Source organism: Chionomys nivalis, chromosome 8, assembly GCF_950005125.1.
Source record: "Chionomys nivalis chromosome 8, mChiNiv1.1, whole genome shotgun sequence".
Classification (NCBI taxonomy): Eukaryota; Metazoa; Chordata; class Mammalia; order Rodentia; family Cricetidae; genus Chionomys; species Chionomys nivalis.
Window position 1 is genome coordinate 73,752,367 of NC_080093.1, and position 16,604 is coordinate 73,768,970.

Below are 16,604 nucleotides of genomic sequence, written 5' to 3' on the forward strand. Positions count from 1 at the left end.
CCCCATGCATGGATTTGAAAAGTGCTTGCATGTCTTTGCCCCTGTGTCTTTACTGTATGAACATGCTTTGGCCTAAACTGTATAAGGTTAACCCGTGGGTTGGAGTTGAACTACCACGGTTGTCTTACCCAACTCTGTTCCCGACAGAACTCAGCCAAAACCGGATGAGATCCAGGCATGACCCACAGCCAAGGGCAGACTTCATGACCATGTAACCTTTGGGTTTTCAGGGGGTCTTGGGTTAAGGAAGGCCCTACGCTTGGCTTAATGCCCTCTGAGCATCATCTTGAAAGCCTTAATTTTTGAATAAGGAGACTTTATTTTTCCTTGTGCACTTGGTACTATGAAGCATGTAGTTGTTCCCTGTATATCTGAGCTCTGACCCCTGAGTGAACCTGGCCGAGATGCAAAGGACCTCCCTGCCACTCTACAGACACCAGTGAGCACATTCTTGTCCCTTAAGTGGGGTGGGTTACTTAGCAGCATTATAGCAATATGTAAGCTCAACCTTTTTAGACAGCCATACAGTCCATCCTCCTTCAGCAGCACCTCAATACGCTTCTTCTTTATTTTATTTTATTTTATTTTGGTTTTTTCGAGACAGGGTTTCTCTGTGGTTTTGGAGCCTGTCCTGGAACTAGCTCTTGTAGACCAGGCTGGTCTCAAACACACAGAGATCCGCCTGCCTCTGCCTCCCAAGTGCTGGGATTAAAGGTGTGCGCCATCACCGCCCGGCTCGCTTCTTCTTTATTTTTTTATTTTTTTTTTTAAAATAATGATTTTCTTTTTTTTTCTTTTTAAAGATTTTATTTATTATGTATACAGTATTTTCAGTATTCTGTCTCCATGTTTGCCTGCAGGCCAGAAGAGGGCACCAGATCCCATTACAGATGGTTGTGAGCCACCACGTGGTTGCTGGGAATTGAACTCAGGACCTTTGGAAGTGTAGGCAGTGCTCTTAACAACTGAGCCATTTCTCCAGCCCCTCGCTTCTTCTTTAAGTGAATATTTATTTTTATTTGTGTGTGTGTGTGTGTGAACACATGTCCGTGTGTACACTACATGCATGCGGTCCCCGCAGAGGTCAGAAGAGGGTGTCAAATTCCCCTGGAATTGGAATTACAGGCAGTTGTGAGCCATATGGGTGCTGGGAATGGCTGCCAAGTCCTCTGAAGAGGAGCCAGTGCTCCTGAGCACTGAGCTGTCTCTCAGTCTTGTCACGTCTCACAGAACAATAGATTACATGAAAAACAGAAAAATGCCCTCTGAGTTTTGCTTCTAGTGATTGTCACACCTCAGGCTTATCAAGTGTTTCCTCCCCAGGTTCCCCAGCACTGAGGACTGAATCTTGAGTCTCTCCTAGGCTGAGAAAGTGCTCTATTAAGCTGCATGCTCAACTACGGTTTGTACTTTTTATTTTGAGATAGGATCTCACTATGCTGCCCTGCTTGTCTTGAGCTCACTCTGCATCTAGGCAGGCCTTGAATTTGCAGTTTTTCTGCTTTAGTCTTCCAAATGGTTGCAACTGCGGACCTGTGCCACCAGGCCCCGCTCTGCGTCTTTCTCACACGAATGTGATTTTCCTCTCCCAGCAGTTTCTCATAGAGGGGTGGTGTAGCAACCATGTTTGTTTGGCATCTGCCTCAGATAATCTTACCCCTACATTTTGCTTTCTCTCCCAGCATGCTTTGTTGATTTGTTTTTACTTCGACCGGATCCCACTATATAGCCCAGGCTAGCCTGTAACTCCCAATCCTCCAATTCTCACCTCCTGAGCACGGGGATGACACCTGTGTCACCACGCTGGCTCTCCCAGCATTCTGTTTGTCCTGAGTTTTTGACAGTGGTATATGATTTTCATCTAGCTTTGCTGGGGTTTTATGTGAGTGTAGAATGAATGTGTGTATGGTGTGTGTGTCTGTGTGTGTGTTCTTAGGTGAGTGTGGGTGTGTGTGTGCCATGGCGCACAGGTGGAGGTCAGAGGAAAACCTCTGGTCTCCTGCTGTCCTGCTGTGTGGTCAGGCTCGCTGGCCAGCATTTTCTGGGGACCCTCTCATCTCTGCTTCCCATCTCATCTGTACTTGGAGTCTAAATACTTTGCGCTGCATGGGCTTCCAGGGGGCTGTGGAGATCTGTGCTCTGACCTCATGTTCTGCAGCAAATGCCTTCCCTACTAGGTCACTCCCCACCTGCATCCTGCCCCAGCACTACTGGGTTTAATCTGCTTTGTTTTGAGACAGGGTCTCACAATACAGCCCTGCCTTCTACTGCTGCTTCCTCAGTCAGAAATAAAATATGGGGCTGGGTGGTGGGTGGTGGAGGCAGAGGCAGGTAGATCTTAGTGAGTTTGAGGCCAGCCTGGTCTACAAAACGAGTTCCAGGACAGCCAGGGCAGTTACACAGAGAAACTCTTGTCTCAAAAAACTAAAAACAAACAAACAACAAACAAATAAACTATGGGAACTGGGAGATGGTTCAGCAGGTAAAGACATTTGCCACCAAGACTGACTTAATTTTAATCTCTGTGACCCACACAGTAGGAGGAGAGAAAATTCTCTGACCTCTGCAATGGGCATTGCAGCATATGTGCACCTGCACACACACACACACACACACACGCGCGCGCACACACACACACACGCATGCATGCACACACACATGCACACACACTCACCAAATGATATGCAATAAAATAAAATCAACTAATTAAATTATGCTTATAATTGAACGACTACTGAACTAGAAACTTAGTACTTTTCTTTCAAGTACAGAGACAAATCCCAAAGCTATGATCACAGTGGGGAAGCTCTGGGCCACTGAGCTCCAGCCCCACCTCACCGTGCATGTGGCTGAAGAGCACTGGTTTAGTCACACAGGTAATTCCGCTTTGGAAATGATGTGAAACCTCTGGCTGAGTCACACAGCTACCTGACAAAGTTGCTAATGGAAGACACGGTGCAGACAATCTTTTGTTCAGTAAAATCCAATTTCCAGACCTCTGCAGCCACGTTTCTCATTCACACTTTCCCTGCCAGCTGCTCTGGTGAGAGCGTCACATCACAGAGGATCTGGAAGCCCTGTTCTCTCATTAAGCTTCTGCGGCGAGGGTTGGAACTATTTTTATCATTGCTTTTACACTCCAGTGAACCACATTTTAGTCATTAATCTATTTTTGTTAATCAGAGCCACAACACAACATAGTAGTAACAAAAAGCAAATTTAACTTTAATAAACAATGATATGCAAATGACAAAGCTAAGATAGACTATGTCTTATTAACCAAATTCCAGCAATATCCTGTTAAAGACTGACCGTCTTGAACCCAGGGCCTTTGAACCACTGTGAGCAGCAGTAGGGAGTCAGTTTTGATTTTCTTGGCCATTTCAAACTTATGAAATTCTTAAACAGGTTACTTTTGTTGTTGCACGTTTGCTGCAGAAATTACAAAACTACAGGACTATTTTATAGACACGTTGATTTCATTTTAGGACCATGGATGTAAAAGATAAAGACTGGAGATGAGATGACTCAGTTGGTAAATCCCTTGCTACATGAACAAGAAGACCTCAGTTCCATCCCCAGAACTGGGCAAGAAGTTGGCATGGTGGCACACACCTATCCTCTCAGCACTGGAGAGGTAGGAGGCAAAGATGGGCAGATGTGCTGAGGTCAGAGGACAAGTTCCTACAGCTGTTCTTTCCTTCTACCATGTTGGTGGGTCATTCAGGCAAACTCAAGTCCTTACCCTTGATGGTAGGCAGGATTATGTGCTGAGCCATCTGGTCGACCCCCTTCAGCATTCTTCAAGCTGGGTGAGCTGGCCTCTTACCCTGTTTTCTTTAATATTTCCTTCATCCCTTCTCCTGCACCTCCCTCCCTCCTTTCCTTCCATCCATGTTTTCTTTCTATTCTTACTGATGTCGTGACACATGACCTGCTCTGCCCAGAAAACTGACCTTCCACCCCTGTGCCTACCTTGTCCCCTACATCTGGAATATTTTCTTAGCTGTTTCTCTTCTTACCATCCTATGGACTTCAACATCCCTTTTACCATCCATTTTGAGAGCTGTCTCTGTCAAGGTTTTTGCTTCTGCCCACACTTGTGGTTGCTACTTTGGCTGCAATTATCAGCCCCGATTTCACTTCTTTCCATTCTCCACACAAAAGTGTGAAAATGTCTAGAGTGACAGCTGAGTTATTAAGAATCCCAATATAACCAAACGGAATCTACTCCACTGATCTGACTGTTCCCTGGTCTCTCATTACTCGGCTCTGCTTATTGTCTCATGCCTCAATGAATAGGCAATTCCTTACCTTCTAATGCTATTCCCAGACAGTGGGGAGACAGAATTAACTCTACAACAGTTAACTTCATGGGACAAAAAGAATCTATTCTGCCTTAACTTCTCCTATTTATCTACTGAGAGTGAGACCCCCCAAAACAAGGAAATTTTCTAAATTCCCTAACTTAAGACATAGAACATGGCTTACAAAGACATAGAAAATATTGTCCCTTAAAAGCAACAAGACTAAAAATAAAAAAAATAAAATAAAAAGCAACAAGACTCTTTTTTTTTCTCTATAATAATTAAGACGTCTTGGGTGGGTGCTGGGGACATCGTTTCTTTTAGAGGACCTGGGTTAAATTCCCAGGACCCACATGATGTCTCACAACTGTCTGTAATTCTAGTTCCAGGACTCCAGTGGCACTGTACCATGGTTGTAACCCCAGTACTAGAAGGTGGAGATAGGAGGATCCCAAGGTCTTGCTGACCCAGAAGGCTGGGTGATTAGTAAGATCTGGGTCCAATGAGAGTCCCAATCTCAAAAAAAAAAAAATAAAAAAATAAAAAAAATAAGGTGGAGACTGATGGAAAACACCAGCATTGACTTTGGGCCTTCGTAGGCATGTGCGCCCATTCCACTATTACAAATTGAACACCCTTGCCTAGAACCGGATCTCCAACTAGGAAAAACACTGATATTAGCAGCTGCCACTTGCAGAGTGCTCAGCAAATGCTTTCAGAAATTCTTTCTATCAGACGAGCCCAGTCAGAACCCTTAATACAGCACAAATACAGACAAAACCAAATGCCCACAGCACATCTTCTGAACTGACCACAGGAAGCAGTCAGAGATAGCTTCACCATTTCTGAAGAACCGAGAAGGAACAACACAACAAGAGAAAGGCAGGCTCCAGGGCTATTACACCCTGCATCTAACCAGATGACCTCTGCTTACAGGATACCAGCTAGAAGAATCACTACATACATTCATCATATTAATGTAGCTATTCCATTCCTTGTTATCAGTGAGGGATGGCATCTGCCATTTGTCCCAGGTCCCCAAATCTGCAAATGCTGAATTCGTGACATAAAATGGCACAGCATCTTCACACAACGTACTACTATTTCCTGTGTACTTTTTTATTATTTCTGTTCTTTTTTTTTTTTTTTTTTTTTGGTTTTTCGAGACAAGGTTTCTCTGTATCTTTGGAGCCTGTCCTGGAACTAGCTCTTGTACACTAGGCTGGCCTCAAACTCACAGAGATCCACCTGCCTCTGCCTCCCGAGTGCTGGGATTAAAGGTGTGTGCCACCACCACCTGGCTATTTCTGTTCTTTTTTTTTTTTTTTTTTTTTTTTTTTCTTTTATTTATTTTTTATTCTTTTTTAATTAAAATTTCCACCTGCTCCCCGTTTCCCATTTCCCTCCCCTCCTCCCAAATATTGCCCCCTCCCCCCACTCCCCTTCTGTTCTTGATGGTGATAGAGTCTCACTATGTAGCCAGGCTGACCTGAAACTCTCAGTCCTCTTGTCTCAGCATCCTGAGTCCTGGAATTACAAGTGTTCATGCAATCCGACTTCATAGATTTAATGAAGCTACTAAAGGAACCCATAGCATACATAAGGTTTAAGAAGCCATGAGTCAGGATGCTGAGGTGGCTCAGTAGGTGAAGGCTTTTGCTACCAAGCTTGATGACCTGAGTTCTATTCCCAGGACCCACGTGGTAGAAGGAAAGAACCAACTCTTAAATTAATAATAATAATAAGCATGGATGTATATACATGATGAACAGACATACATGTAGACAAAACACATTAAAGTAAAAATAAATACAAATTAGAAAAAAAATGGATTAAGATACCATAAGAGGGCTGGAGAGATGGCTTAAGGGTTAAGAACACTTTGTGCTCTTCCAGAGATCCTGAGATCAATTCCCAGCAATCACATGGTGGTTCACAACCTTTTGCAATAAGATCTGTTTTCCTCTTCTGGCCTGTAGGTATACTTGCAGATAGAACACTATATACATAATAAATAAATCTTAAAAAAATAAGGTATTGGTTAAAAAAAATTTTTAAAGATACCATAAGGGGGCTGGAGAGATGGCTCAGTGGTTAAGAGCATTGCCTGCTCTTCCAAAGGTCCTGAGTTCAATTCCCAGCAACCACATGGTGGCTCACAACCATCTGTAATGAGGTCTGGTGCCCTCTTCTGGCTTGCAGGCATACACACAGACAGAATATTGTATACATAATAAATAAATAAATATTAAAAAAAAAATACCATAAGGACTAAAAGATACATCTGTCAACAATCGTAGGAACAATATAAAATATAAAAAATATTTCTTTGATCACATATTATCACTACAATTATATATAGAAAGATGTTATAAGATTTATCTCCATGCAGAGAAAACAAGCACACAAAAAATTCTTATAGACTTCTACAATATAATTCACATACATGAAACTTTGAATCATGGGAGTGGAGAGACAGCTGCTCTTCCAGGTCACCAGGTAGTATTCCCAGCAGCTGACAACTCACACAGCCTTCTGCACCTCTAGTTCCAGGGCATCTGATGCCCTCTTCTGGCCTTCTTGGGCATTACATCCATTTAGTACACACATACAAGCAGGCAAAACACTCATACACACAAAGTAACAAAATATAAATGGCTTCAAAAAATGTTGAATGTCACAATTTTCAAAATACATTGTTTTTAAAGTGCATATGGAAAATTTACCCAAAATTATCATGTCCTGGGTCAAAAAGAATATCTCAACAATTATTAAAGAATAAAACTATACGGCATATTCTCTGACAACAGTCAACAGTAAGAAATAAGAAAGGAAGAACCATCCCCTGCATGTTTTAGGAGGAATACATTGCAGATGATTTTCCTGGTGTCAATGATTAAAAAAAAAATTTGTTTAAGAAAAAACTATAATGAAACACAAGTTTTTGTAATTTAATTTTTTAAAAAAATTGGTTCTTTGGGGCTGGAGAGATGGCTCAGTGGTTAAGAGCATTGCCTGCTCTTCCAAAGGTCCTGAGTTCAATTTCCAGCAACCACATGGTGGCTCACAACCATCTGTAATGAGGTCTGGTGCCCTCTTCTGGCCTTCAGGCATACACGCAGACAGAATATTGTATACATAATAAATAAGTAAATATTTAAAAAAAAATTGGTTCTTTGAGTTGGGCAGTGGTGGTGGACGCCTTTAATCCCAGCACTCGGGAGGCAGAGGCGGGTGGATTTCTGTGAGTTTGAGGTCAGCCTGGTCTACAAGAGCTAGTTCCAGGACAGGCTCCAAAGCTACAGAGAAACCCTGTCTCAAAAAACCAACCAACCAACCAACCAAACAAACAAACAAAAAAGTTGGTTCTTTGAACAACTTAAGGACAGAATGAGTAAATGCTCTGTAAAAACTGGGGCAAGAAAAGTGTAGACTATATAAAAAAAGACATCAAAGCCTATAGACACAGAAAAATAATGAAATATTATGAGAAATTTGTGAAAATAAGACAGATAATCATAATGGGCAAATGCCCAGACAAAACAACTTATCAAAACAGGGAAAGATCTCTTAAATACAAAAAAATACATTCTTTTCTCATTTTATATACCAATCCCAGTTCCCACTCCCTCCCCTTCTCCTGCTCCCTCTGCCTTCCCTGCTACTCCCACAAGGAGTCAACAAAGTCTAGCACATTGCTTTGAGGCAGGACCAAGGCCCTCCCCGCTGTATCTGGGCTGTGCAAGGTAACCCTCTGGAGAGAGAATGGGCTCCAACAAGTCAGTTCAAGCAGTAAGGATAAATCCTGGTCCCACTACCAAGGACCCCACAGTCTGTCCCAGCCATACAACTGTCACCCACATTCAGAGGGCCTAGTTTGATCCTATGCTGGTTTCTCCGCTGTCAGACCAGAGTCGGTGAGTTCCCATTAGCTCAGGGCAGCTGTTTCAGTGGGTTTCCCCATCATGGATCCTTTTGCTCCTATCATCGCTCCTCCCTCTCTTCAACTGGACTTTGGGAGCTCAGCCCAGTGCTTAGCTGTGGATCTCTGCATCTGCTTCCATCAGTTGCTGGATGAAGGTTCTATGATGACATGTAAGGTGGCCATCAATCTGACTACAGGGGAAGGCCAGTTCAGGCACCCTGTCCACTATTGCTTAGGGTCTTGGCTGGGATCAAACTTAAGGATTCCTGGGTACTTACAGGGAGAAATCTTGAGTTTCATATTTGCTAAAAACAATGAATCCATATTTGTAACTTTTCCAAGAAGCGAATTCTAAATTCTAATATCTTCACCAGTAATTTTTTTATAATTTATTTATTTAAAACGTGTGTGTATGAATGAGTGTGCACCACGTGCAGAGCATCCGCAGAGGCCGGGAAATAATGTCAGATCACCAAGAGCTGCAGTTGCAGGTGGGTGTGAATCACCATGTGGGCGCTGGGAACCAAAGTCTGGTCCTCTGTAAGAGCAGCAATTTCTCTTAAGCAGTGAGCTGTCTCTCTAGCCCCCTCGACTAGGAAAGTCTATTTAATATTTAGAAGAAATCTACCAACGTCACCCAAACTCCTTCAAGGAAACTGTAAAACAATATGAAAATTTTCCAAATTCTTTTTTTCAGTGTGCACAGATGTCTTACCCATATCTGGTAAGGATGTTAGGAGAGAAATTACAGGAATATTCCTTTCCTGAACACAAAGTAAATTAATATATACTCATAGACTAATTCAAACCTAGAAATATACTGTAGCTGAGGGAAATCCAGCTACATCAAAGGATGCTACACGGTGGTGGTAAAGCCGAGACCACTTCGGGAACTCCTGCCTAACACCTGAGAGTTAATCATCACCCACTAGCCTAAAAGAGTGAAGTAGAGAAATCGTGTTAGAATTTCAAAAGACAGAGAAAAAACACCTGATGAAACAAACAAACAAAAAAGATAAAAAGAAAACTCAGAGCAGCAGAGGAACTTTCCTAATCTGGCAAGAAAGTAAACTAACAGCAGTGAAACCCTTGGGCAGCCATGTTACCGAACCGCCTAACACTGGGCTCGTCTCCTCTGAGGCCGGGAGACAAGCATAATTGTTTTTGTTTCTGTTACATTTTATTAGAAGCCTTGGCTGGTGCGAGGAATCAAGAGAAAAAGAGATTAAAAGATGTATGACCTGTAAAGGAACGGCAGCTGCTGGCAGAGCGCCGTCTGGTTGTCTCTTGCAGACTTGAGTGGATGCGTATTCTACGATCTGGGACGTCTCCCTGTGTGTGCACAGCCTGGAGACATTCTGCAACTGGCACAACACAAAACACGCACGAGATTGTGTCTAGCAGCATTATTCATGAGAGCAGAAAACTAGGGACGCAGTCCAAATGCCAATCAAGAGCAGATGATCAGCTGTCACTCGGGGAGATGAACGGCTTCTACAGTTACTCTCACCGATATGGACAAACCTCACAAAACAGTGAGCCAAGTGGCAAAGGAACACTGTGTCAGTTACACCCACAAAGGCTGAAAGGAGTTAAATAAGATATTCCTTAGGAATACACGTGGATGATAAAACTATAACGTTGAGACCAAATAGCGCTAGGGAGGATGAAGAGACACTGTGAACAAGTTCCGTGTGACTGTAACAGTCTTCTGATGCTTAAGGCTGCATGCATACACTTTGTCTATACTCTGATATGCCTCATTTAAACATTTTGTCATTCTTTTTTCTTAAAAAAAAAGATTTACTTATTTTTATTTTATGAGTGTTCACCTTGCATGTGTGTATATACACCAGTGTGTGCAATATTCAAGGAATCCAGAAGAGGGAGTTGGATCTCCAGAAACTGAAGATATATAACCAAGTAAGCCACTGTGCAGGTGCTGGGGAGCAGAGATTGGTCCTCTGGAAGAGCAGCCCACACTCTTAACCGTCTCTCCAAGCCCTAAAACATCTTTCCAAAAGTATTTCCCTTTATATCTCATTACTAGTTTCAGAAAATACTCAGGCAGAGAAATGTATAAAATGACGCCATGAACACTGACTGAGTTCAAACTTATTAAAACAAATTCTAAGAAAAAAAAAAAAGGACTCTGCCGGGCGGCGGTGGCGCACGCCTTTAATCCCAGCACTCGGGAGGCAGAGGCAGGCTGATCTCTGTGAGTTCGAGGCCAGCCTGGTCTACAAGAGCTAGTTCCAGGACAGGAACCAAAAGCTACGGAGAAACGCTGTCTTGAAAAATCCCCCCCAAAAAAAGGAATCTGTTATATTCAAATCCGCGAAATCCCCCCTAAAGCCAACAAGGAGACCGAGTCCCACATGTAAAAGCAAAGAGTCTTTATTTTATGCAACTTTGCAAACTCGTCTCTCCGCATGTCCAACATATTGGAATAAATGGAGAGCCCTGAGTTCAGTTAAAGTTGGGTTTTTATAGTAGTAGAGGTGGGGGTGAGGGGTTTCTGAGGTTCAGGACTCCTGTTTGGCTGACATTTGTCTAGGGGTGTCCTGGTGTGTGCTGGCAGGTGATCCTATCTACAATGTTTGGAATGTTAGGCATTTCCTTTTGATGGTCTGTTCTTGGGTGGTGCTCAGGTAATCTTAGTTTATGGTTCTTCCTGCAACCAGGAAGGGTAAACTACTGAGACTCAGGCCTCCATTAAACTTATCAGTGGCTGAGTCCTACTCTGGCAGGTGATAATGGTTGGAAGTAAAGAACTTCCTTTGGGTGATCTGTTCATATTTAGCTTATCGTGACTGACTCCTACAGAATCAATAAATTAAAGAAGGTGGTAAATGATATACTAATCAATTGCTACAAATAGGCATTTAAATATTTAAATGTTTAAACTGATAAAAGATTAAATGACAGATTTAAATTGCCAATATGCATGCACTAACTGGATAGCTCAGGATAAGGCTTACTCTTGATTTGGGGGAGGGGGTGATGACGTAATAGTTATATTTAAAGGAGGCAGGGCAGCCCTTGGAGTTGAGGTGTAGTTTCCACAGTCGAGTGACTGCCTAGCTTGTAAAAGGCCTAGGCTCAATTCTAGCACTGAAAAAAAAAGATTTTTTTTAAAAGTGTAAAGAGGTAGTTAAGAACTTGCATGTATGTAGGGCAGAGTGTGGTGGCCCATAACTTTAATCCCAGTACTCTGGAGGCAGAGGCAGGTGAATCAACATGAGTCCAAGGCCAGCCTGGTCTACAGTGAGTTCTAGGACAGCCAAGGCTACATAGAGAGATCCAGTCTCAAAACAAAACAGCAAGCCTGGCAGTGGTGGCACACACCTTTATCCTGGCACTCTGGAGGCAGAGGCAGGTAGATCTCTGAGTTCAAGACCAGCCTGGCCTACAAAGTGAGTTCTAGGACAGCCAGGACTACACAGAGAAATCCTGTCTTGAAAAACAAAAACAAACAAACAAACAAACAAACAAAAAACCCAACCAAAAAGATTTATATGTAAAATTATATTATACCTAAGATTTGATCCAAGATAGGTCCCGGAGGGGAGGGCTGATGTGGAATGAAGAAGATTGCCTAGGAACTTAAAATTATTGAAGGTAATAATGATTGTGTAAGTTTTACTATATTATTTATATGTATTTGTTTTCAATTTTGAGTAATAAAATATAAAATAAAAACCAGGGGCAAGGAAGGGGAGGAGCACTGGCTAAATTGACACTTGCTTTGAAAGGAGAACAGGAACAGGAGTGTGAGGCTTGGGACTCATTGTCTTGTCTAGTGCAGATTAGCATCAGCTTTTCCTGAGACAACCCAGACCCGCATTCCGCAGACTTCAATGTGCTTATGAATCACCCAAGGTTCTTTTTAAGCCGTGGGTGTGGATGCAAAAGGCCTGGGGTGGGCCTGGAAGCCAGCCTTTCTAGAAGTGTGCAGGTGGTGCAGACTGATACTCCCTGGAGGCTCGCTGGCAGAACTCATTTTGGGGCTGGGTGTGGTCATGCCTATAATCCCAGCACTCAGAAAGCTGAGGCAGCAGGCTTTCATGTTTTAGGCCAGCCTGGGACGCAGCTCTTTCATTCACTGTAGCTTCTGTTGCTTTGAGGGCTGCCTCATTCTCCATGGTTCCTTCCTGCTCTGGTTTGGTAGAATCTGCAGCTCACCTTCCATTCATTTCCTTCTAAACCTCTCCCCTTCCCCCCCCACCATCTCCCCCTGGGATTATTGAACCTGACTGTTCTCTACCATCTCCCAATACTTGGTCCCAAGCAGTTAAAAGTTACTGGAGACAAGGGCACGATTTTAAACACATCTCTCTCCTCTCACCAAGCATTTTGCTCTGCTCTGCTACCCCCACTACCTGCCTCACATCCCCCTCTTCAAAATGACCTGCCTCTCAACTACACACTGCCCAGCTGCTTGACTGCTACACGAAACTGCCCCCTTCCCATCCCTACCCACCCCCACAGCCACGTTCATCTTGCCCCAGGACTTTTGCATGTGTTGTCATTGTGTGAAAATAGAAGCATCCTGAATTCTATCTGGATTAGATTTCATTTTAGGGCAACTTCTCACAAATCTCCTTGGATTTTTCTCAACAAAGTGAGGAGACCTCGCTGTGCCACATTTATCTCCTCTCTTAGACCTCTATTATTTTTCCTATCAATTCCTCAGACCCTTGTTTGTCCTAAGCATAAAATGGTGTTTGATCATGACAGGTTATCTCTAGGTACAAAACTGTATCACCTCTTGGCTTCAGTTCCTCCCAATATTACAGAGGCACTACCCAGTTTATCGTGTGTGTGTGTGTGTTTGTATGTATGTTTACAGGTGTCTGTGCACATGGGTCATGTTGGATGTCACATCTTGACCACTCTCCACCTTGAGTTTTTGGACAAGGTCTCTCACTGAGCCTGAAGCATACCCATTCAGTTACCCTCACTGGCCAATGAGACTGGGGAATCCACCTGTCTGTATTTCTCCCTGCTCTCCCCGAGGGCTGGGGTTATAGGAGCACATGAGCAACCCCAGCTCTCTACACAGGCTCTGGGGATCTGAGCTCAGGTCCTCACGCTTATGTGGTGGGCACTTTGCTGACTGAGTCCGCTCCCTGGTCCCAAGCTTATCCACTTGAATTCATGTAGTAAGTCTAGGGGGAAAAATAGACACAGTATTTTGTAACTTTTCCAATCGAGGGATGGAGACCCTGGTCCTGACGGTGTAATTGGTTTAGGCCAATGGGGCATCAGCAGCAGGAGTGCAGCGGAGGAGTGAGAACGGCTACAGACTGAGGGTCCCCTTTCTGACTGCTATTGTGATCCAGCTGCCCCATGTCTCGGACTGGATATGGAGCTACACAGCCCAGACCATTTGTTTACACTGCTGCTGTTTTATTTTTGACAGTTTCACTCTCACATACAAGGTACTGTGTTCTTATTTACTCCTTATCTCCCTCCCATTTTCGCTGATCCCTTCTTTTCCCCAGCGCACCCGCCTCCTGCTTCCATGTCTTTTGTGTGTGTGTGTGCAGGTCTTATCCAGTCACAGACGCTGTGTGTTTACAATTGCAATGGCCATCCCATATCCAGAAGATAGCATGTCACAACACTCCTCCATCCTCCAGCTCGTATAATCTTTCTACCCTCTGGGCCTTGGAGGGAGGATACAGATGCCTTGTTTCAGGCGAAGGACTCAGAACCCACTGTTCCCATCATCCGACCACCAGTTACCAGTCTCTACATTAACCAAAGGGCACTGTTAGAAGACCTGATCAATTTCGCTGCCCCTGCCAATCAGCAGTCCCTGCTCGCGACCTCTACTACCAGCCAGCCTACCGGCCACCTCGCTGGACAAACCAATGCTGCCAAGCACAGAGTCACTCACGCCATCCCAGCTGCAATGGCTGACTCCCAGAACAAAGAGCTACAAACCATCCTTGTTTGAAGCCACGGCCTTGGAGGTGGTTTTTGACCCAACACACTGGTTTCACTTCGTGCGGTTTTCTTCATGCTGCAAATCCAGTTCCTTCTTTTAGGCTTTCGTGGTTGCTCATCAATCCTGGGCTGAAACCTAAGACCCCAAGCAAGGTCTCCAGAGCCCTTTATAATCCAGAACACCCCAACTGGCACGGCCACATCCACTCACCCTGCTCAGCCCACAGGCTTCTCCTTGCTCCTCAAGAGCCTGACTTGGTCACCTAGCCAGGCCTTTGTCCCTGCCTCTCGCTCTGGTAGAGGAGAGCTCTTTTGGACCCTTCACCTTGTTGGCTCTGCCTCCTGTCTCAGATCACTTCATCACAGAAGCTTCCTTTGACTGCACTCCCTTTATCCCCACTTCTCGGGCTGAAAAGTGTCTTCTATGTTTTCCTGGTACCTTGCTGTTTTTTTTTTCTTTGCAAATACCCCGGTTTGAAACAAAAGACTGCCTTGTGCGGTGACTTGCCTGATCTGTGTAAGAACAGGGTGTTTTTATTTTGTGCACAAATGTGGCCCCAAACCTGCAAGGTACCTGTTGCATGGTAACTGTTGGCTGACTGCTGTTGTTGTTTGAGGCAGGTTACCATGATGGCTAACTGTGTAGTCGTCCCTAGAGAGAAACTGCTTGGGCCCAGATGCTCCCACCTTGTCATTTATTAGCTGTGCGACCTTAAGTAGGCAAGCTAACTTGTCATTCTGTGCCTCAGTTTCCCCGAGGGCTAAAGGAGACAATTCTCTTTCTACGCTGCTGCGTGGACTATGCTCTGTTGTTGTTTCTGGCTGAACAGATGATACCTGCGTGCCTGCAGCCACCCACTTGTTCTGTGCCTACAGAGGCTGCCACCGTGGCATTCACACGGGATTCACATCAGCTTCCCCCAAGGCTAGTTTCTCAGCCAACTCTGCCTCCATCTGCAGAGGTGTGGCCTGAAACTCGGAGCAAGCTCTCCTGTGTGTGGCAACTGAGAATGCCCCTGGGCACTGAACTTTGGCTCTGCTTGCAGCCTTGATGTCTCCTCCCTCAAAGTCAAATGTTTGGGGTCACTGAGACCTGCCTCCCTGATGGCTGTCACCCTGCCTCCTGTCACCTGATGAGCCAGCCTCGGTTTGACTGGCATCTGGGGGGTTAACAGGCAACCTTCAAACAATCCCAATGGCCACATCATCTGAGTGAAGGGGGGAAAATATCAAGGGGCCTTAGTACATGTCCAAGTCCCTAGGACCTGGCCTTTTCATTCCTGGATAGAAACGACATACAGTCTAGGTATCCAAAACAAAAAGATTTGTAAATCAAGATGAGAGGTGCAGCGCGCGGGGGTTGGGAGGTGGGGCGTGGGGGTGGGGGAGTGGGGGGCGTGAAAAGGGGGCAGGAAAGAACAAGGTGAGAGGTGGGGAGGCTCAGAGGAGACAGAAGAAAAGAGTGCCAGGAGACAGACTGGGGACCGCAGGAGACACGCAGTTGCTTGGTCCACCCCAGCAGGACCTAGCTTCGCAGGGCAGGGCCCAGAGCTTAGCTCCCCAGAGCCGCGGGCGCCCCCTCCCCCAAGCTCCCTTCTACCCTGCGTCGAGAGGGTGTCCTATGCATGCTAATGAGACAGTTGAGGACAGCTTCCCAGATAATTGTTAAAGTGTTCAGCAACTTACCAGGCTGGGAGTCAGAGGACTGCAGAATGATGGGGGGCACGGCTCCTGGGGTGGGGGCAGCACAGGGCCTGGTCTCCAGGTACCCGGAGCTCACAGGCTGCCAAACGAAGACGGGTTTTCCATTCGGTCAGGCACCAACGCAAAGGTAGGGAGAGCCAGACCAAAAGGCAAAGGAAAGGAGGGGAACCTGCGTGTGTTTTTATATTTAAATTGTTTTTGAGCCCACGTAGCCCTGGGAGTCACATGCCGCCTCCAACATCACCGGAGCCATCACATGATACAGGTCCCCCATCATGTGATGAGAAAAATCTGCCTAACTTCAGACCCCCCCCCCACCTCTGCTCACAGCCTGACAGACGAAGCGCTTCTGGAAGAGGCCCCCACCCCCAAATCAGTGACAGAGGGAGGGATGCAGATAGGGGAGCCTGAGCCCACGCAAGGCTGATCTTGATGCATTGTTAATGCGCCTCTCTCTCCTAAGCCCTGAGACTTGGAGCAGTGCCAGCCTCATTTGAATTCCAGCCTTGAATAACCAAGTGTTGCCACCGCTGCCCCAGCAAATGCAGGGCGCTTGAGCTCACACCATTCTGCCTCGTTCTGGGGAGCCTGACGACTGCCTCCCCTCCCCACAGCTTCCGAACCTCGTTACCAACTGTGGAGGGGGAAGAAGCGAGGGGGGAGTCCTGTGGGGGGAGACCTGTAGAAGAAGGAGCCGGCTGCAGTCGAACCTT

The 16,604-nt window shown here is 45.2% G+C and overlaps 1 protein-coding gene across 1 annotated transcript in view; it reads right to left on the reverse strand.

The window, feature by feature from the left end:
* Positions 1–16,084, reverse strand: part of Tnrc6a (trinucleotide repeat containing adaptor 6A) — a 169,231-nt gene extending 153,147 nt beyond the window's left edge. The window contains exon 1 of the mRNA XM_057780009.1: positions 15,874–16,084. The gene's annotated coding sequence lies outside the window, so the exon portion shown is untranslated. The remainder of the gene's footprint in view (positions 1–15,873) is intronic.
* Positions 16,085–16,604: the final 520 nt, after the last annotated feature.